A 25,597-nucleotide genomic window follows, 5' to 3' on the forward strand; every position below is an offset into this window, starting at 1 on the left:
AAATACACAGCAGGAAATGCAGGGAAAAAGGAACAGTAAAAATGGAACTGAGATTAGTTATATAAAGATTCTGGAAAAAATAAAAAGACCTTTAGACTGGATGTTTTCTAATAATCATTATGTTAAGAGGTGAAGAAACTCTAAAAGAAACATAGTGATCTTAGCATAATATTGCTAGTCTGGAATGCCAGGCCTGCAGATCTCTCATTCCCTTATTTCTGAGTGATTGATTCTAATTCTTTTGATCAGCTGGAGTATCTCTAGTAGATGATTCAATTTGCTATGGTATAGTAGTAGAAGTAATAACTGTATCTATAAATATTTCTCATATTTAATTGAATTTGGAAATTACGGACATGGCTCTTTAGAACTTTAAATTGGTAGTGTTAAAATGTAACTGCAGATGTAACCTTAAATGTCTGGTTTGAAATTGCTTCATTATAGAACTGAAAGGAACACACAGAGAAATGGCAGATGAAATTAATGCATATGAACAATCACCCCCACATACTGATTCCCTACTTTAATTTCACTTTTTCTGTGTGCTGATGAGATAGTTACTTTGTTTTGATGATCCTTGAAAGCTCATTAAGAACATTCATTAAGCTTCACAATATGCAGTGAAGTATAGCTGTTGCTGTTACATGCAGGGTACAGTTCAATACCCTTTTCAGATGACAACAATTTGGTGGCAAACAGGAGTAGTACCCCAGAGACTGAGTTACCGAAACATGATATAGATAAAAACAAACATCAGGATGTTTGGTGTCAGGCTGATGTATTGTCTAGGCTGGCAAGACTATCATATTTTAAGATGCTGAGAGTTAAACTTTGTCACAAAGGGATAGGAAACCAAACGAAAAGTACTGACACTTCAGTTGTACTTGTGTGGATTGGTTAGTTCAAGATTATTCCCTGTTTTGGGTTTATGTGGTGGGGTTTTGGTAGTGGGGGAGGGGCTGCAGGGGTGGCTCCTGTGAGAAGCTGCTAGAAGCTTCCCCAGCTACAAGTCAGACCTGCCTCTGCCAAGGCTGAGCCCATCAGTGACGGTGGTAGCGCCTCTGGGAGAACAGATTTAAGAAGGGAAGCCTGCAGTGGGGGAGGAAATTGGAATGTGAGAGAAACCCCTCTGCAGACAGCGAGGTCAGTGAAGAAGGAAGGAGAGGAGGGGATGCCCCTGCAGCCCGTGGTGAGAGGGCAGGCTGTTCCCCCCAGCCCATGGAGGGGAGCAGGGGAGCAGATGCCCACCTGCAGCCTGGGAAGGACCCCACGCTGGAGCAGGGGGATGCCCCCCAAGATGGCCGTGACTCCATGGGAAAGCCTGCGCTGGAGCAGTCTGTGACTGAAGGACTGCAGCCCAGGGAAAGGACCCACGCTGGAGCAGTTTGTGAAGGAACTGCAGGCTGTGGGAAGGACCCATGCCAGAGAAGTTTGTGAAGGACTGTCTCCTGTGGTAGGGACCCCACGCTGGAGCAGGGGAAGAGTGTCAGGAGTCCTCCCCCTGAGGAGCGAGCAAGCGGCCTCATGGTGCTTTGCTGCCAGCTGGGTTTAAACCACGACATTCCCCTTCCTGCTGATTCTTTCCCATTACTTGAGTTCCTTTATGCATTTATTCTTTTATCAAGGTCTAAATTTTTTTAAACTAGATTGTTTTCTGTCCCCTAATTCTCTCTCCTGGGAGGAAATCTTTCAGGCCCTTCTCTAATCTCTGCCCAAACTTCCTGAATTTCTAGTGATTTGTGCCACATCACTGCTGCCAGTCTCCTCAGATCCTTCCTGTGAGACTTGGGGTCTGTTGCATGGGACTGAAAATGTCTGCCTTGGGATAAAATGTTGCATTTCAATATATGACAGCTCATAAAGCACTTGGAAAACAATAGGAGTAGGAGTTCACAAGCCAGCTTCAGCTGTGCTGAGGGATGAAGCTCGTACAAAATTCTGTTAGAGTGAATTTCCTTGTTCTTGTGTGGAGCAAAAGCATGCTCATCCCTACATGAGGAATGTAAAACTTTCTGTAAAATATTAGCTGAGAATTAGCACCTGCAACTTTTCTTGCCCACAACAGATCTTTTCCTGTTTGCTTAATCTTGTCTCCCAGTCCATTGCTATCACTTGCTCACAAGGCATCAGTCTCTTTTCCCCATGATACTCTGCTGTGGGAAATGTCCTCCTTAGGGTAGTTTCTATCCTTTTTCGGCTCATTCTGCAACTGAGATGGTTCCTGTCTCTGCCATCCTTTACCATCCCTGCTGCCTCCCTCCCCAGATGTGCTCACAGCTGTTTGCTTTCTCCGTTGCACATTTGGTTCTCTGACTCAGGTATCAATAAAACCCTGCCATGGATGAATGAGAGCAAATCTGAGAAGTCTCTCAAAACGATTGCTTCTTAAGTGCTGCTTGCTTCATCATACCTATCTCATCTGGAGGGTGTGAGAGCCTTGGTAAGGTTTTGAAGGGTGCATGGAGGTTTGGGCAGTCCAGTGAGCCAGTGAGGAAGTCAGGAGGCAAAGACGTTGGGACATGTGTCTATTGTAGCCTAGAGGGACTCAGTGGGAGATTGTTCAGTTACTGTCCTTGGGCTGGGCAAGGAAGAAGGAAGTCACCTCCTCCGTTGTCAACCCTGTGTCATCAGAACAGGGAATTGAGTGAAATGGAGCCTTAAACAGGGATGTGGCCAAGTCCTACTCAGCATCAGCTGGGCACACAGTTTGCTGAGTCTTGTAGCTAAACTATGAGAAATGTCCCTTTCTGACGGTAATGAGTAGAGGCCTGAAACATCAGTTAAGTTTTTTCCTCTGATTTAGCCTTGCAGATCAGCTATTTGTTAACTGGGGTGGGTATATCTCACAGAATTGTTGCTGGGGCTAGGTTTCAGCTTTGAGACAGCAGCGCTCGGAGCCTGAGGGCAAGTGAGTCACCCAAGGAAGAGGGAGCTGTGTCAGAGCTGGGCTTGAGCAGTTTAGGAGGAGATCATCACAGAAGTTCTGTATTGGAAGGGAGGAAATGGTTTCCTTAAGCCTTAACCTGAACACCAGCCAGACGAGCGGCATGATGCTACAAGCATTATTTTGAATATTATCAGACATTACCCAAGAGTACAGTGAATTAAAATGTTCCTGTGTTGCTGTGAATCAATGAATTAGAAAAAAATAATTATTTGGATTTCTTTGCAAGCATAATACTGATATTTAGTTGCTGCTAATTCATTTTTCAATTTGGACTAATAGGCATTTAACTTTTTAAAAACTTTAATCAGCCCCAGTTACAATGAAACTAACTTCTTAATTGTCAAAACAGGTTTAAAATTTTGGGTACTCAGCATGGCTTTTGAGGAGAATGAGAGATCATCAGAGTAACTTAAATTGGAAGTGAAACTGGGAAAATGAAGGCTTTCCACCTTACAGAGAATTCCAGTATTCAACATTTTTATTATTTGGGAATACTCTGTTTCAGCTTCAGAACAATCCAAGACTTTAATATTGGGTCAATTCCATATTAAACCAGATTTTCCTGGCTGTTTGAGTTATTGTTTGGGTTTCCAGTTATTAGACTGCATCTTTATATGACCCCTACCTTGATATGGCCGTTCTTTAATATAGCATGTCAGTGTCAGAGAGGATTATGTTGCACCACAGAAGACACCATCCAGCAGAGAAGCCTGATTTGTCCCAGCTAGGCTAATCTAGCAAAATGAAGTATAACTTCAGCAAGCAATTCAGATGGCTGAATCTCATTGAAATGCCTGTAGTGGCAAAGGTCAAAGGCCCATCTTTCCCCGTTATCCCATCTCAATTTTGGTGCGATAGGATGATTTTGGCTGAGAAGGATGTAGAAACAGAGCAAGCACAGACAGTGCCTCCCCATAATGTTCTTCTAGCTTCCAATGAACTCCAGGGTGTCCCTATGCTGAAATAGGTGTGGGATTTCCTGAACTGGGTGTGGTTTCCATGTGGGTAGGAGTCATACAGGTCAATTATTTATATGAAAATATAAGCTTTGTCTTATCCACCTTGGTATAAGCTTTGTCTTATCTACCTCCTTCACTGAAACCACATCTTCTGCAGGCAACGAATGAGAAATTCAGTTTAATATTGGACTGTTTCAAAGATAAATGTTTTGTGTCTTTCCAGTTGGTCAAAACATGCTGTGTTAGTTCAAGACAATCAGAACTAAATACCTATTTTCAGCTTTTTTTTCCCCCTCTTTTTTTTTTTTTTATAAAGTTGAATTTTGTGCTGGATGGGAACAGAAAGTCTGATTTTGCAGCAATTGCATATTCTGAAAGAAAATCTCCCTTAAGGAAAATCTTTACCTATCTCCCATCCTGTCCTTGGAAACGTATTAAAAAAAGGGATGTTAGTGATTTTTCAATAACCAATGCAAAGCTTCAAATAATAAATCAATAATCCTTTAGCAAGATTGAAGTAATTTTGTTTTTTGCTAGGCTGGTTTGTCACAAATTGTTAGAAGGATTTATTTCCCTTTGGGACCATGACACTGCTGCCATGACAACAGTTATTCACAAAGCCAGATTCATCCCATGATATGTAAAATTATGGAAACTGTCTAGGATGTTACTGAGTATTATATCTTTTTTTCTTTTGTTAGTAATTTAACTTGGTGGGTGGATAATAATAACAACACATTTTCGAAGCTTTCAGATGTCTATTTTGAGACTTTCTGTCCCATATAGAGGCTTTCTTACAGAAAGGTCCAAATCTAATACAAAACATGTTTTGCACATGATAAGCCCTTGGTGACATGCAACAGCATTAGCAGAGGCCCAGGTAATTCAACCAGATTGGTTTACATGTGTGATCTTCATATCTACATTTTATGAGTCAAGGTCATCTTCTTTTACATTTTGGGCAGAAAGGGAATGTTAGCATGGTTCATTCACTACCGTATGCTTGTTCTCAGACTATGTGAGAAATAGAGTCTATTTCCTAGGCATTACAAGGGGCTTTCAGCAGTAGAGAAATTTGTTTTGAGCTCAGGAAGCATTAAACCAGTTCTCATCCAAGTTTTCTTTTTGTAGGAGAAATATTGCAAGTTCCAGGGCAAGCCTGATATCAGCTCGATAAGTAATGGTGGTTTTCTCGGCCCTTGCCATCAGATGTCTAATTTGTCAATGCAGAATTTGCATGATTCCCTTGCATTTCATCAGTTCTCATCTTCCATTTGATAATTTTTTCCAAAAAGGAGGAGTAAGAGTTGGCATTCTTGGCACTATTTCTTAAGCAATTTAAAAAATAAAGCAAAGCAAAAAACGCCCTTCCCATTTCCAAAGACTTTTATAAGGATTAATTGAACCTACCAGTGACTTGTGCAGGGTAGACAAGTTGCAGCAACTGAATTATGGATTTTGTACTCTCCAGTTCCCACATATTGTCTGCCACAGTCATATGGAGAATCTTTAACTTTCTCCTTCCTCTATTCTTTATCAGGCTGTTTGGGGTCTGAACAGGTAGCCATGTGTAGGTTTGGGAGCGGTTATTTAGATGGTGGTAACACATGTTCCTGAATATCAGCTCTTCCTTACTGATGAGGGGAAAGACTCAGCTAAATGGTATTTTTTTAAGCAAGGCGGTTTGGCCCATGTGCTATCAGTTAGACTACATCCAAATCAAACTAGTATTTGTGCTCTCTTGCTGCTCTGCTCAAAATCTCCCAATTGTACTTCAACAGGCTGCTGTTTGGACTACATGCTGCATGCCTGGGTTTTTAAACTCCCTCTGTTTTTTGGATCAGGCCCATAGCTATCGAACCTACAGTGGCCACTGTCCACTTGTCTTCTGCGAGTAGAGTCTGTCACATCCTTTACTGAATTGGGACCTTCTGATTCAGTAGCAGTGACTGCCGTGCTATTCCTGAAAGATATCTCTATGAGGATAGGTGGTCCCACTGAGGTTGTTCTGGTGTGTGGTTTCAAGAACAAAAGATTGTTAAATCAAATCCGGACTTTGGACTGAAGAACAGTGATTCATTTTAGACACTTTAGATTTGTTTTAGGTTGGGTAAGGCAGCAACATACATGTCTGCCATTCCTGCTAGCTTGTTAGTTCTTACTTCTGTGTGCCCTTTGGACTTTGAATCAGGATCCTTTCAAATTTTCAGGTCTCCCTTGGTGTGCTGAGCATCTCTAAATCATGTAATTCTTCTTTGACATCCTCAGTCCCTGAAATTTCCTCTTTTTATCCTCCATTTTTCTGGAGTCCCTTTTCTATTTCCTAAATATATAGACTTCAACCCTTCCAGGAAAATTCTACTTCTCTCCTCCCTCTGCTCCTTCCTGTCCTTACAGACAAGGCAGAACAAACCTGGTTTCATAGATTCCAGGTTTTCTGTTTTCCTGTGTTGTGCCTATCCCAATGGTAACCATTAGGACTGACCCTCCCTTCTCTCCATCTCGCAAAAATTTGCAGCCTCTGGTACCAGGTAGCAAAATTGTATATGTCATGCTATTGGCATTCAGTATTGCAATAATTTCCTTAAATCAACAAGATTTAATAAGCTTTTATGAGATAAATTGCACAATCATTCTGGAGATCACAAGAAAAAGACCCTGGTTTTCATGTCAGTGCTTAGACCATATGATTCATCCCATTTTTTCTTAAATGCTTGCTGTGTCCTGACTTCTGCTTCCATGTATTGAAAGCTTCCCTTATGGGGTCATGCTGACAGTAAATTAGTATGACATCTTCCATAATGCAGGGCTAAGATTGCTCTCAGTGAGAATTCCTGGACAGAAATCTGTGGCTATGTAGTGTGAATGCAACTGAAAACCAGTCTCAAATCTGAGTTGCAATTTTTTTTTTTTTTTTTTTTTTACTGTTAAAAACTTGTTTATGACTTTTGTACCTGACCCATTTTCTTGGATAACTGTACTCCTTTCTGTGCCTGACAGGTTGTCTTAAAGTGATTTTGATCTAACCTCTCTGTACACTGCCTGTGGTAGCGCAGCAATCCGTCATGACCCTCATCCTTTACAAAGCTGGCACAGCACTGGCAGCAGTAAAGGTTAGTGTTGAGACTTGCCTGCTGAAGAGGACAAAGTTGGACTTGCTGTTGGGAGTATAATTAAGTAATATTAAATAAAATACCCACCCCAAAATATTGTGTGCATGTATGACAGTGTGCCCTTGTTCCCTTGCTGTATCTTGTACCATTTTTCCCTTTTACTTTGGAAGGGGAAAAAAAGGCTTATACTTCATTTAAATAAAAATTATTTTGCTACATTAGAAACTTTGGGGAAGTTCCCATTTTTCAACCAATTCTAGGTATAGCTAAATTCTTTGCTTGCTCAATTACCATAACAACTTGGGATGGGACCTTTCTTTCTCAAATCCTTGACCTTGCTTCTTGTGGTATGTTCTAGCATAAGCCTGCAATTTCCACTGTGTGCACAACCAGTTTTCTGACATTTTTGACTGGCTCAGTGAGCTGAAACTCTGGCAGCTGAGTTTAGGAGTACAGGGGCAGTGGATACAGACAGCTAACAACCTTTTTGCTTTACTGCAACACATAATGGTAATATAACTCAGCCTTCACTTGTTTGCATCTTTTCTAGGGGACCTTACTTGAATTCATTAATTTGCATTGAGCAGTGAATATTAAGCATTGCCACTACTTAATACATGAAAAGTTGCCTTGTGTAAGCTCTGTTTCTGTACTACTTAACTTTCAGTTGGGATTTTTTTTGCCTGCAGTATTGTCCATGTCTATTGTCTTCACATTACTAAGGTGAAAAGGCAGAGAACTGTTTTGTTTTTATTAAACTTTGTTAAAGAAGGAACTATTGTAAGAATTATCACTGGTGGAAGAGAAATTGGATAAATACTAAAGGGATAAAAGAGTTTTAAAAACCTTTTTTTTTTCCTCCCATCTGGATAGAGCATTGTAATGATTTTGAGGCAAGAAGGAGAGAATACTTCTAAAACTCAGGAAATATATGGAGTATAAAAATTTCACCCACACATAGCTGCAGGTATATTTTTGCTGGATTATGCATCAGTCCTATGATGTAGTACACACAGCTGCTTAAACTGAAGATAAGATGCAACTTGTCCTGAGTTAAGGTTAAGATCTTTGCCCATTGAAGTACCATTTGGGGTGTGTACCAAAACCCTGTGCTGATTGCTTGGATATTAAATACCAACAGTTTGTTATGACCATTCAAGCATACAGAAATTATTCTTCAGTTCAGTGCAAATGTGGGAAGGGTAAAAGTTTGTGATATTTCTTTCCAAGGTAATGTTCTCTTGTGTTACAACTCTTTGCAATATGAGGCCAGAAGGACACTTCAGAGTGCAACCTCATTAGAGATCTGAAACTTAAATAATTTAATTTATAAATTGAAAACTTTGTTTTGCAAGGTTGTTAAATTGGAAGGGACAATGATCACCAGATTAATTGGGTTTAAAAGGAAAAAAAGAAATCCTAGAACAGTAAAAGTAGCATAGAAGTAAAGCTGTACTCAGTTCCACTGGCTGATGTGCAATGGCTCTGATTGATATATATGTTTCAGAAAATGTACAGGATCCTGTTTGCTGTTGAATTTAGCTTGGTAAGGACCGTATTTTGTACTTCATCTCTGGTTTTTGTTTTCATCCAGTAGACCAATATATATTCTCTATAGATCAAAACACAGGAGCTGTCTGAAATGCAACATGAAATATGCCAATACTTGTATTAATGGATTTTTTACTGTGTTTCATGAGCCATCTTTAGTTGCTGTCTTTCATTAAGAAGTTTTATCACCTAAGAGTTTATCACATTAAGAGTTTTATCACCTAAGAGGTGATAAAGGGATAACTCATAGGCATTTATGTGTGTGTTATCACTAATATAAAGTCCTTAGCATTGACAATGCTGTTTTGATTTCAATATGCAAACTGGTTTTACTATGTAGAATAGCAGCTTCTCCCTGTATCATAGTTTTCATAGTGCATTAAGTTGTGAAACAACTTTTTATTTTCCCACAACTGCTCAATTTTTCCTCTTATTTTTCATGATTTTTGGGAAAGCCCCAAATTCCCCACTTATTATGCTAACTTATTTCAAGCTTTTATACTTACTTATGCTGTGTTTTTGTTTTTTATTTTCTTCTCTAAATTGAGCACATTTGTACAAAATAGTTATTTTTGAAAATATGTGCTGTCTGTGTGCTTGTTCTGTAAGTCAGCCAGTTTGAGGGAGAATTAATGTAAAAGTTGAATCAGAGCTGACAAACTCCAATTCCAAGTACTTCTCCCCATTGCCTATTTCTGGGAATTTATTTTTTTTATCTACAAAGTAAAGCTATTCTGATGCCTGTCTAAAATTGGACAGTCACTTAAATACAAATACTGCTGAACATTTTAGTTAGGAAGATAGATTTATTAATCTCTAAATATTTTATTAAAAATGTTTTAATTGGATGGATGATTTTAAATTGTATTACTTTCATTACGCACTTCATAGCAATGGATTTCATTATCAGTTCACACTGAAAAGTAGGTGCACAAGGGATGCATTAACCAGATTATGTGTGTAGGGAAGGTGTGTGCATTTTCTTTAAGAGAAAATAAAAGCTTATAAACTGCCAGAGGAAATGAATTTATTTAATTCCCCATTTTTTTTTTTTTATTTAAGTCTCAGCTCAGATTTCATTAAACATTTGAGTTGCTAAGATGCTGGTGTGTATTGGATTTTGAAAGAATAACGTGGAAGATAGTCTGGGGAAAGTCCTTGTCACAGATTGGTTATCTTCAACTGCTCAACTTGACAGAACCAGATACAGCTTCAGAGCCATCGGAGTAACAAGTTTAATAAATAAGTAAAGTTTTCTAATAGAACAGCTTTTTCCTCCTGGTGTTGGCTTCCCAGCTGCCACCTCTGTGTTACACTGAAGTTACTAAACAGCATCTGTCAGCCCAACACTCTGCCATGTGCATCACACTGAACTCTTTGAAAATTATATATAACAGGAATTATTCCTCTCAAGATTACTAGAGCAGCATGGAAGGTTTTTTCTGATGCTGAATTTATGTAATTTGTATAATTTTACAATTCAACAGCTGGATATAGAAACCTTCAAGCAATTCTGTCTGGAGGTAATTTTTTGACTACTTTCTTTTGTGTACATCCCATTCTTGTTTTCATGAAACAGCTTGTTACTGCTACTTATTCCTCTAAAAGAAATACTGTTTTGCTTTGGATCATTAGAATGGTAAGAGGGTAAAACAGCAGGAAGAAATGAAGTTCAGGCAACTCTGCTTAAGAAAAGAGGAAAAATGAATGAAAAATTTGTTAATCAGCATGCAATTAGCACATTCAGGTTGCAGAAGAAGCTTATGTTGAACACAAGGCATGTAGGACAAGGACTTGTTCAGGTGAGGTGTCCACCTTCTTCTATTTTCATGACTTCAGACTTGGCCTAAGCATAATGCAATACCGGATGGCTCTTGGACTACTTGACAGGTGATTGCTTTTCTTCTACTTGTCTGCCTTGGTTAAATGCACCTGTGGTTCACAGTCCTCCTGGCATAGTCCTGAGGTATCTAGCACGTGCAAAAATTCTCTATTAGGTGCTTCTTAGTCACTAAAGATTACATTAAATATTGCTATTCTAGTACGAATGGTTGTGAGGGATCAAGAGTTTAAATAAAAGAGCCATGAAGCACACACAGATGGATACAAACACAGCAGGCATAGTACAGGCAAATTGAAATGATTCTTAGATGTATCTGTAGTGTGTATTCCTTCCTGAGTATGCATTATTTGGGCTTCTCTCTCATTATTCTGCTGCTCGATGAAGAATTGCTGCTTGTGCTATTAAATTTGATAGTTTAATTCCATGGTTTATGAAGGAGTGAGCAAAAAAGCAAATATGGTTTCATTTAAGGTACTTTGTTCATTGTTGGATGAATGTAATGAAGTGGAAGCTAATCCAATTAGGGATAGTGAAGTTATATTTTGAAACTGTCCATGTTCAGCCTCTCAGTTTGTGTAGAATTTATTTATGACAGAAGTAGAAAAACTTCAGCTTTAAACTTGAAACATTTTATGAGGTGTTCCTCTTTAATGATACTGTCAACTTCTGAGGGAGGAAAAATCTTCCTTATATGTTCTTGAGTTTTAGTGGTGCAAGTGCAAGTGGTGCAAGGTCACTGCTCCTTATACATCTTCAGTTTTGAGCTCACTGCAAAAAATCAGATTAGTCCAACTGATCCTGAAAGGTGCTTTTGTGGAATCTATTAAGAACTCCAGGGACAAAAATAATCAATATTACTTTTTTCTGCTGTTCCCTTTTTATATTACTTTTTAACCATTTGTGCTTTCTCTTTTCTCTCCTGTGTCAGTGGTGCTACATGTTAACCATAAATGTCTTGGTCACCCTAAAGCTACACCGAGTGTTGTTTTTGTCATTTGATGATGGCCTGAAATGGATGCTTACAGAAGAGTATAAGAGGGCATGTATGGAACAATGCTTTCTCTGACATAGCCTCACAGCTTCTGGCATGGTGATATGCATTGCAAATTAAACTAGTGGTTTGAATTTCAAATATCTGCTTTGTTTTGGGTTAATTCCAGAATGCCCAAACAAGGAAAATAACAAATGAGTAGATTTTTTCCAATTCTAAATATGAAAACAGTCTCCACCTCTTGATAAGTAAAGTATTGCTGCTTTGCAGGCACTATGAGGAAGTCCTTTAAATGTTGTCAATATCCTTTCACTTAATAGTTTGTTTCAGTAAGGTATTATCCTCAGGTGAACACAGGATTTTGCAATAAAAATGAACAACAAATGTAATTTTTTTTTTTTTAATAGTAAAATGTGAGTTATGTTAGTGTTTCATGGGTTGCAGAATAACTTCCTAGGTGCTTCGTGTGATTAAAGTTTGGAATGCAGTATGAACATTGAGGTCTTTATTTCTGCTGGATGAAAATAAAGTTATTTGTTATACTATACCTATTAAAATATGGAATTTCATGCTGCTTATTAGGTAGTATCTGAGCTCATGCTACTTTTTCAGCACTTATATTTAGAATACAGTTAAACATATACAGTTCTGAGCTTTAGTATACATATTTCTTCACAAGACTTACAAGAAAACAACTAAGATGGACTCTGGATTTACAGTTTGATGAAATAATCTGTGTTCCAAACAGGTACAGTAACAGCAATTGCTGAGACATGCTGCTGTAGTAGTATGCCTGTGGCATCTCGTCAATGGAACGCAGTGTAATTGTTTTACATGTGTCCTAAAATAGTTTTTTTAATGTCATCTTTGTGGGCATATTTACTTGAAAATCAACAAAATTCCTGCTAAGGGTGGGAGTCCTTGTAGTGAATACCCACAGGTCTGTTTTTTTCCTTATGGATTTGTTAGTAGTTGGCTTAAAAATTGGTCCTGAAATCCATGTATGTAGTATAAATGTACATGATCTCATTTTTAATATACTTTTCTGTATCTCTGTAACAGCTTGGTTTGTCTGGACAAGTATCATGGATTATCTAAGCTTCATGATAAGCTTGCCTGCCCTTTGTGTAAACCTGATATTTAAATCAGGGATTTTGGTGATCAACTTTAACAAAGAATTTAGATGGCTAACCTCATAAAGAACTGTAAGCTTCAGTGCCTATTTCCCCAGTTCCCTTTTTTTTATATAACTTCTAAGTCTTTGGTCCATTCCTAAGTCTTTGGCAAAATACCAGATTTTAAAGGGGTTTGTAATTTGATTGGAGTTCAGTCCTTCGTCTTCACTGATCTTGAATTAAAACCAGTTTGTCTTTGTGCCTTTTAGCTAATTTGTGTCAACTATAAAACCAGAGGGTGAGAAACTGGATTAAGGTATTCTACACATTTCTCAGAGGCCACCAAACAGCTTTTATTTGATAGTGTAAAAGATGTGAAAAATTATGCAGAATTAGACCCTAAAGCCAAGTGATATATAACAAAATTGTCTTATGTGACCAATCATTTATCCATCTAGTTCTGCACTAAAAACAAACAACTCCCTCCTTGTCCCCAAAAAAGAATGACAATATAATTGCACAAGGAAAAAAGAGGTAGGACTGCAACTAGTATGTTCACACATACTAGCATGTAATATTGATTTGCTTTTAGCTGTCTTGCTATCACTTTATATGTCCAAGCTGTTTTAGTATTTATATTTACATACTTTTACTAAATTGTTATTTAAAGCAAATATTTAGTCTTCTATTTTTGAAGAAGGGTTAAGCTAAATTAAAATCATGGCTTGTTTTCTGAGATTTCTTGTTTAATTACTGCTGCATGTGAATATGGTAACCTTCCTCAGGCAGCTGATAGCTAATATCATGGTAAAGCAGCTCTGAATTTTAATGAATGCCTCAGCATTAGAGGTTCAAGTCTACTGATGTTCCTCCTGTTTATCTAACCTGACATTTGCCACACAAAAGAGTAAGCTGTAGGACATAGGTTTCCTGGGGGAGATGATGTGGAATAAGAAACTTGCATGTGGCTGTGGTTTGTGATGATGGTTTTCTGCTGCAGACACAGGGTCTGTCCAGTTTGCTACTGGCTGGCATGAGGGTTTCTCTGTGCCAGCAGGTGTGGCTCAGTAATTGCTGAAACCAACAGGAAACCTCCCAAATGAGTGGCAAGCCTATTTGTGTGAGAACTATTCAAATAGAGGAAGATAAATTTTAAGTGTCTATTTCTAAGCTGAAGTAAGTGCTCCAGAAGTAGTATTTCTGTACTTTAAAAGCAATACTCAGTGGGTGGCATCAAATCCCTTTCTCCTCCACAGGAGAACTTCAGTGGCAGCAATAACTCTGCTGTTTCCTCACTCTATTTTATCATTGTATCTTTGCTTTGCTGTTGAGAGGCTGCTGAAGTGGATCTACTTTCTTATTGCTCACAGTAAGTCCACATTTTTGCGATTTTGTGGACAAGCTGGGATTGGGCATAGTTTTGTGTTGTTAATACTTGCCTGAGGAAGTGCTATCAAGACCATACTTTTATTTTTCCATAGCTGTTGACAGTGGAGGATTAAGAAGTCCTCCAAATGGTTTCTACCACCTGAGGATTCATCGTTTTCTTTTCCTGTAGAGAAGGCAAGTGTGCTCAGCAATGGGGGAGAACACAGAACTCAGGGCATCTCCTCATGTACTTTCAATGTTGAATGTATTTGACTAAATGCTCTAAAAAAATGCTGAGAAGGAAATCCTGGTAGTCTATACTTCTGCTGAAAACAGTGAAGGATACTACCTGAATAACATAATCAAAGTTCATGCAGTAGGGCCTTCAGCCTGATGTCAGCCTACCACAAGCTGTTGCATGCTCCTTTAACAACCAACCTGTAACAGATGCAAGCAATTAAATGTTACAGAGTGCTGAAATAGCAGCTGTAGTACTTCTACAAAATGGAGCATAAGTGTCCCAAAGTGAAAACAACTGTAAGTAAGGTAGCAAAGTGTTGGTAGTATTGCTTTATATTTGATTGAATGAGAATTGCACATTTGTCTGCAGTTACAGTCACTTGGGTGAGGTGGGAAAAAAGTGCAGGCATTTCCCACTTCATTAAGAGATCTCTGTGGTAGCAAAGTTAGCCTTGCTAACATGAGATAACAGAAGCAGGTGAATGTCCCTTTTATTCCTAAAAGATTTTATAACTCATATGAAAATTTCTTCTGTATCTCAATTTTAGAGTTTACATGTGTTACCAATGATTTTATGTAATCTGTGACTATTCTGCTGTAATATAAAATAACTCAGTTAAACTAAGCTGATCCACCATATCCAGGAGTTGTCTGGCTGGCACAGTACTTCAGTATGTTTAATGTTATTGAAATGACTTTCAGTGCTTGTTTAAAATCTATGCTCCTATCTCTTCTTCCATCCTTTTTTCCCTGTCTTTTCATTAATATTTTCATGCTTTAAATGTGGGCTTGTTAGCTTGTTGATTGCAGGCCTTGTTTGCTTGCTCAGTGTTTGATGTCTGAAGCACTGTAGTGTTTCTGTATCCATTAGATCAAGAGTATTAAATATTGCCTATGAATACTGATTGGAAATATACAGTGTCAAGTGCCCTCTTGACTTTTACAAAATCTGTGCTACTGTTCCTGAATATTCACTGTGATAAATATACCAGTCACTTGCTGTTTTCTTCAGCTTTTTGCCTTTGATTAGCATGTATATTTTGCTACATTTAAAGAAAGTGTTCTGTATTGATATCATTACCCGGGCTGTGTATTTCCAAAGTATGTGGAAAAATGTATTGTTGGGGAATTTACAAAATTAAAAAGTGAGATGAGACTTTTTGGTAACTTAACTGCAGTGCAGCCTCATTTTGGCTACAATTATTTTGAATTGTTATTAAATAAGTATATAAAACTCACAAAGGGTGTATTCCTTTCAAAAAAATTACATGGCAGGTCAATAGAAAGAGTGAAAGTGACTTTTTGTTAACTATAGTATATGTCCAGAATGTTTCAGTATGTCGTTACATCTTCTTTATTCAGTCTCTGTGGTGAACTTCCTACATTTGTATTGGAAAATGTCTCCAAAATCTTGACACTCTTTAACATAAGTAACTACTTGGTGAAAAAGACTAAAGAACCCCAAGGGATTTTTGGCTTATTATTGGAACTTCCAAAAGTCATGGCTGGACATTGTTGTGCTTTCTGGAAACGGCAGTATTTACTTTTACCAGAAAAAGCGTGGCTAGTTGTAAAGGTAATGGTGTGAGGGAAGCAGGGAACTTGGGAGATGGGGTGGGGGGAACATGTTAGTTTCCAGGCAGCTAACATTCAAAGAAGTGACAAAGTCTGCGGAATAAACATTAATTTTGGGGGAGAAGTGTAGTCTAGCATATAGACTTTAGAAAGTTATTGGTAACATCTTAGCTTTCTTGTGAGATGGTTTAAGTAAGTCAGTGTGAAGTATTTCACTTTTTGGAAAAGCCAGTGAAGAAGAGAATAGCACCAGTTCGAACTCGCTTCTCCTCAATGTGAAGAAGTCATCTTTCAGCCAGTCTTTGCTGAGAAAATGGAGAAAGCACTAAGCTCTCTGAAATCAGAAAAGGCTGCAACTTTGAAAAGAAATGCTATTGATCCAGAAAATGCATCTACAGTTGTATAGTTAACTATTAAACAGCATTCCTTCTTGTTACCTGTTGTCCTACACCATTTCCGAGTTATTTTCACATTGACTGGTTGCAGAGTGAGCTCTTTCTGCCAGTGTCTGGCACCTGTGTTAGAAAACACCTTGCAAAAGAATGGTAAGTTTTGGAATTGACAATAAAATGAGATTTGTTGTCTACCTCCTGACCAAGTGGCCAAGGAGAATATTTCTATGGATTCTCCTGGTCATAGTAATTGAGACAAAACTGTATTTTGAGACAAACAATATTAAATAATGCAAAATAAGTTGAAATTGAGAAGGAACTACACAGTTGCATTTTGCCACGGTGCTTTAATTCTTGTCACTTATTTATGAGTAACTTGTCCTTATAATTTTAAAGCCATTCAGGCATGGAGAGGAGTAATGGATTTCTAAAAGACTGAAGATGGTAAACTATCACATGGCGGCCGCAATAAACTGTTGAAAACCTGGATACTTGTAACCTTTGATCATTTTTAATGGTGACAGCTTAGCATCTTATGTGGAAAATAATTAGTATGAATCTTTTGCAGCCAGGTGCCTAGCATCTGAATTTCTCCTCTTTGGTGAAACAAATGTTAGCTCTTCTTAAATGATTCCTTCAAGGAGAGTCTTAAATGGAATAAAGCACATTCATGGTTCTCTGCCCGACTGAACCAGACAGCAAGTTATTTGTGATTTCTCTTTTTATCTGCTCAGGTAGAAGACTTGCTGCTTCTTGGCTGCCTTCTCTGGCAGATTTGGGCTGAAATATGTCTCTTAATGATTGCAATATGCTAAGGTTTTGATAACTTGACTTGTTGTAACAGTTGACAAAAGAGCTGTGAATGGACACAAACCCATTAAAATAAGAAGAAATGAGCTGTTTCATGAGTAAGCATGTATTTTCAGACAAGAAGTGCTGGAAATTGAGGGAAAATCTTTAAAAATGCCACAGATTTATCAACTGCCCATCTGATAAATATGAAAGTAGCTTTCCTGGTATTTCTGAATAGTAAGAGTTGCCCAGATAAAGCTGGAAGTTTTTCACTGAACACTTTAAAATGGCTTCTTCTTAGAAGATATTTCAGTAGCTTCTTTTTATGTTCTTTTTTTGGCTGGGTGCAGAGAAATGCAAACCTTAATCTTGAATTTCTGAAACTGAAAATTTGTTGTTTTCTACTCATTCTTTTTCCTCCTGCTTATTTATCCATTGTGTTTTTCCATGCCAAGATAAAACAAAAATATAAGTGGAGAAAGAGAGAGAAGCAGGAAAAACAGAAGTAGAGAATCCAATTTCCTGGATTATTTCCAACCTTTGAAAGAGTGAAAAGACCCATAACTGGTCTAATGTGGCAACCCAGGCTGAGCAGCTGTAGAGTCCTGGTGGTGAAGATTTGGAAGGAGCTGTGTGCTTTCGCGCTTTCATTCCAGTCTTGCTCCTTTGAGACCTTATGGATTCTTTGTTCTTCTCCTTTTTGTTAATAAATGCCCATTCTGATGAAATTTTTGTGTGTGTGGGTATGAGGAGCTCAAATTTGGGGGAAAAAAATTCTAAGTATACCTAATGTTGTATGCATCTAAGAAGTGCATGTGATTGAAATAGACTCACTTTCTCGCTTGGGCTTTCTGATAATTAGCTAGCAGATTGGTGAATGTCTGATTAGTTAATTGTTGCATAGGGATAATTCTCTGTTTGTGCCTGGCTAGCTTGGTTATTATTCTGTAGATAGAAAGAGACTTAGTCAGGTCAAAAATAGAAATACACCAGATCCTATGTTTTCTATATAAAACATAGTGTTTGACCAGTGCTTAGGACAACTCTTTACTAATGTCACTGTTTGGGCCTGGATTTTTATTCATTTAATGTTGTTTTATCTCACCTTTGTTTTTGTGTTTTTTTTAAAGCCTCTAATTTATTTTTTCCTGTCTTATACAAAGGTGAAATAACATGCATTGTTTATAGTAATATTCATAGGATCATAGAATCATAGCATCCTTTATGCTGGAAAAGACCTTCAAGATCATCGAGTCCAACTGCCAACCATGCCCACTAAACCATGTCCTGAAGTGCCTTCCTTGTCTATGCGCTTTTTGAATATCTCCAGGAATGGTGAGTCTACCACTGCCCTGGGCAGCCTGTTCCAATGCCTGACAACCCTTTCAGTAAAGAAATTTCTTCTAATACCCAACCTAAACCTCCCCTGCTGCAACTTGAGGCCATTTCCTCTCATCCTATCACCAGTCACCTGACAGAAAAGACCCGTACCCACCTCACTACAACCCCCTTCAGGCAGTTGTAGAGAGCGATAAGGTCTCCCCTCAGCCTCCTCTTCTCCAGGCTAAACAACCCCAGCTCCCTCAGCCGCTCCTCAGAAGAGTTGTGCTCCAGGCCCCTCACCAACTTGGTTGCCCTTCTCTGGACATGCTCCAGCGTGACCTCAATGTCTTTCCTGTAGTGAAGGGCCCAAAACTGAACACAGTACTTGAGGTGCAGCCTCACCAGTGCCGAGTACAGGGGAACAATCACCTCCCTGCTCCTGCTGGCCACACTATTTCTGATGCAGGCCAGGATGCCGTTGGCCTTCTTGGCCACCTGGGCACACTGCTGGCTCATATTCAGCCGGCTGTTGACCAGCACCCCCAGGTCTTTCTCTGCCGGGCAGCTTTCCAGCCATTCTTCCCCAAGCTTGTAGCGCTACATGGGGTTGTTGTGACTGAAGTGCAGGACCTGGCACTTGGCTTCGTTGAACCTCATACAATTGGCCTCGGCCCATCAATCCAGCCTGTCCTGATCCCTCTGTAGAGCCTTCCTACCCTCGAGCAGATCAACCCTCCCTCCTAACTTGGTGTCATCCGCAAACTTACTGAGGGTGCACTTGATCCCCTCATCGAGATCATCGATAAAGATATTAAAGAGAACTGGCTCCAAAATTAAGCCCTGGGGAACACCACTTGTGACCCACTGCCACCTGGATTTAACTCCATTCACCACAACCATTTGGGCTTGTCCATCCATCCAGTTTTTCACCCAGCAAAGAGTACACTTGTCTAAGCCATAAGACGCCAGCTTCTCAAGGAGTATGCCATGAGAGACAGTGTCAAAGCCCTTGCTGAAGTCCAGGTAGACAACATCCACAGCCTTCCCCTCATCCACTAGGTAGGTCACCTGGTCATAGAAGGAGATCAGGTTGGTCAAGTAGGACGGGCCTTTCATGAACCCATGTTGGCTGGGCCTGCTCCCCTGGTTCTCCTGCACATGACGTGTGAGCACGCTCAAGACAAACTGTTCCATAATCTTCCCAGGTACTGAGGTCAGGCTGACAGGCCTGTAGTTCCCCGGATCCTCCCTCTGACCCTTCTTGTTAATTGGCATCACATTGGCAAGCCTCCTGTCATCTGGGACCTCCTCTGTTGACCAGGATTGTTGGTAAATGGTGGAGAGTGGCTTGGCAAGCACCTCTGCCAGCTCCCTCAGTACTCAGTATTCATCTCTGGAACAGTATTTGCTTACAGACCATACATCTTTCTATATAAGTCCACTCAAAACCCTAATAAACACCTTTTTACATATGAACTCATCTGTTATTAAGGGGAAAAGAAATTTACTCCAAGGAATGAGAGTAAATAACCAAAATAAAGGGGGAGAGTGTTGTGTCTGCCTATAATGAGGACTGTTTTGTTGGAATATCTTTATAAAAAGCAGTGATCTGTTCCTCCTTAGTCCCCAAATAGGTATGCATTTAGGAATATACTCTTATAGGGGATTTAATACCAATTCTCCATGTATTTTTTGAAGAAAAACCTAAGAACTTGCAGAAGTGCTCAGCTGCCTTTTACAGCAGCCTTTCCTGGCATCTAACTTAAGGTGAGGCAGAGGGTATGCTCTGGATGAGGTGACGTACTAAGACAGAACAGACCATGGCTCTGTTATTGCTGATTTATTTTCTGTGCTGTAGTATGGCAGAAACCACCAAGAAAATTAAAGCTCCCTGTGCAACCCCATGTACTGTCAAAGCTAAGCTTCTAGTGAGCTTCTCTGTCTGTAGGCTGAGAGGTTTGTAGACTGCAAATGCACACCCTTGGATCCAGTTATGCCAACTGAAGGCATCCCTTTTGTGTTGCTCATCATCCTGTCTCCTGTACTGACCTACAAGTCTGCTGCTGAATGAAGGGATTGTAAAACTGCTGCTTATATTCCTTCAGGCAAAGTCAGCTGAGCAAGATTAAACACCTGATGAAAGTAGTTTAAGTTATCTTAGTTGGCCTGGATTGTGCAAGTGCCCCATAACCCATCCCTTCCACTGACAAAGCCATTGGGATGTTGTGTTGGACAGATGGTAAAAAGCAGCTGAGGGACAGGTAATACCTTCAGTTAGCACAGATATTTGCTAAGCTGCATGTTGATTCATTAGGAAACATTTAATGTTTCTTCAGGTTTCTAGCATTTTCAACCTGTCCTGTGTTCACATCTGGAGGGTGTAATGTGTAATTTATGCTTACAAGTGCCATTTCGGGGATCTGCTTCAAGGTCCATTTTAAATTGCGCCCCCCCCCCCCCCAAGTTGAGACAACAGGCAACAATAGGAAGCAGTCCTTAATTTCTACAACATTGCCTTGCACAATTTCACCATGCATTCTTGCTTGTCAATTTTCCACCCAATTCTGTTTTCTGGAGGTTTTTTGCTGCTACTGTATTGATCCTATTCTGATTCTTAAACTATGTAACTAGGATATTCATACTTTCAGAGAGTTCTGTCTTTGAACCCAGCTATGTCCATGTATCTCTGAAACATGAGCACCCCAATTTCATGCAGCTCTTACTATGTTAGGTTTTTGACACACCAGCCTTGTTTAGGAGACTGGCCCACTGCTTGTGATCATAGAATCATTGAATGGTTTGGGTCAGAAGAGACCTTTAAAGGTCATCTCGTCCAACCCCCCTGAATGAGCAGGGACATCTTCAACTAGATCAGGTTGCTCAGAGCCCTGTCCAACCTGACCTTGAATGTTTTGAGGGATGGGGCATCTACCACAATTCTCAGCAACCTGTTCCAGTGTTTCACCACCCACATCACGAAATATTTCTTCCTTCTATCTAACCTGAATCTACCCTCTTTCAGTTTAAAACCATTACCCGTTGTCCTATCGCAACAGGCTCTACCAAAAAGTCTGTACCCATCTTTCTTGTAAGCCCCCTTTATGTACTGAAAGGCCATAATAAGGTCTTCTTGGAGCCTTCCCTTCTCCAGGCTAAACAACCCCAACTCTCTCAGCCTTTCCTCATAAGAGAGGTGTTCCCTCCCTCTGATCATTTTTGTGACCCTCCTCTGGACCTGCTCCAACAGGTCCATGTCTTTCCTGCACTGAGGACCCCAGAGCTGGACACAGTACTGCAGGTGGGGTCTCACCAGAGCAGAGTGGAGGGGCAGAATCACCTCCCTTGACCTGCTGGCCACACTTCTTTTGATGCAGACCAGGATATGGTTGGCTTTCTGGGCTGCTGTTGTAGTTTAACCCCAGCCAGCAACTCAGTACCACACAGCTGCTCGCTTATTCCCCCCCCTCACCCAGTGTGATGGGGGAGAGAATTGGAAAAAAGGTAAAACTCATGGGTTGCGATGAGGACAGTTTAATAGGACAGAAAGGAAAAAATAGTAATAATGATAATAATAATAATAATACAATAATAATAAAAGAATTGGAATATACAAAACAAGTGATGCACAATGCAATTGTTCACCACTCGCCAAAAGATGCCCAATTAGTTCCTGAGCAGCGATCTGCCACGTCTGGCCAACTGCCCCCATTTTAAATACTAGACATGATGTCAAATTGTATGGAATAGCCCTTTGACCAGTTTGGGTCAGCTGTCCTGGCTGTGTCCCCTCCCAGATTCTTGTGCTGCTCCAGCCTTCTTGCTGGCTGGGCACGAGAAGCTGAAAAATCCTTGACTTAGTAGAAACACCACTTAACAACAACTAAAGACATCAGTGTGTTATCAAGATTATTCTCATACTAAACACAAAACATAACACTATGTCAGCTACTAGAAAGAAAATTAACTCTATCCCAGCTGAAACCAGGACAGCTGTGAGTGCACATTGATGGCTCATGTCCAGCTTTTCATCCACCAGTACCCCCAAGTCCTTCTCTGCAGGGCTGCTCTCAAACCCTTCATCCTGCAGCCTGTTCTGGTACTGGGGGTTGCCCTGACCCAGGTGCAGGACTTTGCACTTGGCCTTGTTGAACCTCTTGAAGTTCACATGGGCCCACTTCTCAAGCTTGTCCAGGTCCCTCTGGATGGCATCCTGTCCCTCAGGCATGTCATCTGCACCACTCAGCTTGGTGTCATCTGCAAACTTGCTGAGGGTGCACTAGATCCCACTGTCTATGGCATTGATGAAGATATTAAACAGTCCTGGTCCCAGTATGGACCCCTGAGAGACACCACTTGTCACCTATCTCCATCTGGACATTGAGCCGTTAACTGCTACCCTCTGGATGCAACCATCCAGCCAATTCCTCATCCACCAAACAGTTCATCCATCAAATCCATATTTCTCCAATTTAAAGAGAAAGATGTTGTGGGTAACAATTTTTACAAGGTTTTAAACATGCATTTGCAAGCAACAAGCACTTAATGCTGCTTAAATTACTAGTTAAACCACGTTTCTTTCTTTCTGAAGTGACAAGTTAAAAAGATACTGCTTGAGGGGACCCATTTCTGACAATCACTGCCACCAATGAGTCAGTCTCTTAACACCAGATGGAGCTGCCGTTATGCAACCCCATGTGTCTATAGGTGAATGAAGGAGTAACCAGAGCTCCTGTCCTGCAGGCCTCAAGGCAGGTGTCAGCTTGTCTGATGCACTCAGGCAGCCCTTTGGAAATGCTCTATAATGTGTAACAGCCATTTGCTTGGTACAGGAGTGGCGGTATTTAAAAAAAATGTTTTCCCTCTAAATTGTTTTAAATGATATCACTATAACTTGGAAAAAAAAAAAAATCAAAGCTAGTTCAGACTTTATTTTAGTGGGGGGAGGAGGGAGGAATCACTTTTCTCCTCCACCTTCCTCTCCTTTAAGAAAAAGAAATTTAGAAAGCTCTGGCTGTCATTCTCTGTGCTTTTAGTGCAGAGTGGGGGTGGAAGTAAACAGCTATTCTGCAGGGTAGAGGGGAATGGCCTTGCAATCTGAAACTGGTGGCTGAAGTGACAAAGCATTATAATAGTGCTGCATCTGTTATCTCCTGTCATGAAGACATAGAATTCCTGTTATGAACTCAGTTTTTTGTGTTCAGATAGGAAAACTAGCTCTGCTTCTGTGTGTCTCCAAGAAGCTGGAGGAAGAGGTTACACTTCTAGTTAAGGTGACAACCTTTGTTTTTCCTGGCTCAAGCCCAAATGATCTCTATGCACGGTCTCATTTGGTGTGTGTAACTAAGGTTGGTATGACTCTGAAACTATTATTTTTTGCAAACCACTTAGCTTTGAGATTGTAAATACTATTATTTTTATGACAATTAACAGGGTAGCTGGACTATGGCAAAAATAATAATGTAAAAAGCTGTTATCTAAAGTGATTTTAATGTCCTAGGCCAAATTTTGGATTTACTTTTGTGCCATCTCAGTGTGCCTAGATCATGATTCAGTTTAATTTTCTCAGACTGTCAGAAATCATGTTTTATTGAGTGTATTCCCAGGTGAAAGTGACTGAAGCAGCAGCAAATATCTGAGGAAACAGGCAGCTGGCAACAAGACCTGCTTCTTCCCCTATGTGGCTTTCTGGGCATGGAGAGGAGAGGTGGCTAGCACCAGGATCCCTCTGTCTTAGCAGGTCGCTAAGCCTTCTGCATCACGGAAATCCATTACACGTAATGATTCCTATCTAGTCCCTGAAAAACTCCTTAACTGAGGAACTGAAGCAACAGCAGTGATAAAATTTTTTCATTTTAACAGTTGGGTGTAACCTATTTAAATGCTATGGGACCTTCATGTAAGTAAATCTTACCACTAAAATCCATGTCTCTGCTAGTATAAAAGGCTATCCCCCATTTCTTTAACCTGAAACTGATGACTGAATTTGATATGAATTCACAGATAATATTGATGCTACTGAATGTTTTGCTGTTCACTGAAACTTGCTATTCACTGAAAGATTTCTCTTAGCCATGGTGGTGAAGGTCACAAATCTCAATGTCAGAGCCTTATAGATTGGAAATCCTGCTATAAATGGATTTGTTTGTTCTTTCTAGTTCTCTTTTGCCTGGATTTGTTCCCTTTGGCTGTCACTGTGTTACTCAGATTTGAAAACATTCAAATTCAGAAGGAGCCTTAGACACCAGTTGGAAGTGGTTTCTACTTTGCACTGACATTTCTTTAGCGGTCAACCAATTCTTCCAAATATCCATGGATCTCTGAAAAGATGGTATGATTTCCTACTTTCCATTTATAGCTGCAAAACTGTGACATACATTGGTCTTGGGATTTGTTCTGGTGTAGGTATCTCTTCACTACTCCTCAACTGATAGATTCAAGAAAGAGCTAGAAGTAGAGACCTGTTTTAAGGGCAAGATTCTCACATCATCTATAGTTATCTATGTAGAGTGCGTATGTATTTGTCAGTGTCTGGTAGATAGAATTGTATTAGCTGGATGAATAGAAAGGAGACATTGTTATAAATGCTTTCAGGTTGTGTCTATGTACCTTGCCTAATCAAGTCATTTTTAATACACTTGTTCCATAGTAGAGCTATTGAACTTGGTGCACCGTTTAGGGGATAGTAGCTCTTTATTTATTTGATTCAAAATCAACAGAAGCTTTGCTATGAAAGTATTAACGAACAATCCATTCCCTGAATAAGTTTTAGAGTTTTCACTGGAGTCCACAACATTCAGTGTATTTTTTCTCACTTATTACTGTGGCTATGGGAGCTGTCAGCAACAAAATGTTCTTACTTGAGCTTTTCAACCTTTTAACTTGGCAGAATGGGATATAAAACCTTTACTATGATAGTGAGTGTCATGACCCAGACTGGACAGACCAGGGAGTTGTGTTTAATTCAAAATTCCGTCGGGCTAAATTAAGGTGAAATGACACCAAATGATCAGGTAAAGATTTTATTTATGGCAGGAGCAAACTGAACTGGGGAGGTGTGGTAGTAGGTGGCAGTGTTTCTCACAACAGGAATTGGCATAAGACTACTTCTGTAAACCGTGTAACCGTATACATCAATTCAGGGAAGAAGGAGATCCCTCCCGTTGAGTCACGAGGTTCAGAGCAGACCCCCTTGCTTTCCAGACTCCTCCTCAGAGAAGGGCCCAGGGGCGACTGGATCCACTCTTAGTCTCAGACTTTGTCAATGGTTTATATCTTGAAACGGTTGAGGTGTAGGGATTGTGGAAAAGGAAAAGGAAAGAGAGAAGAAGACAGAGAGAGAGAAAGGAAGAGAGAAAGATTTCACCTGTCCTGGGTCCAGCGTTGGTTCA

General features: G+C 39.9%; 1 protein-coding gene across 1 annotated transcript in view; it reads left to right on the plus strand.

Annotated features, from left to right (window-relative positions):
• The window catches only part of PDE4D (phosphodiesterase 4D), a 659,227-nt gene that overhangs the window by 25,234 nt on the left and 608,396 nt on the right, over positions 1–25,597 (plus strand). The gene's annotated exons all lie outside the window — the stretch shown is intronic.

Source organism: Aquila chrysaetos, chromosome Z (assembly GCF_900496995.4).
Source record: "Aquila chrysaetos chrysaetos chromosome Z, bAquChr1.4, whole genome shotgun sequence".
NCBI lineage: Eukaryota > Metazoa > Chordata > Aves > Accipitriformes > Accipitridae > Aquila > Aquila chrysaetos.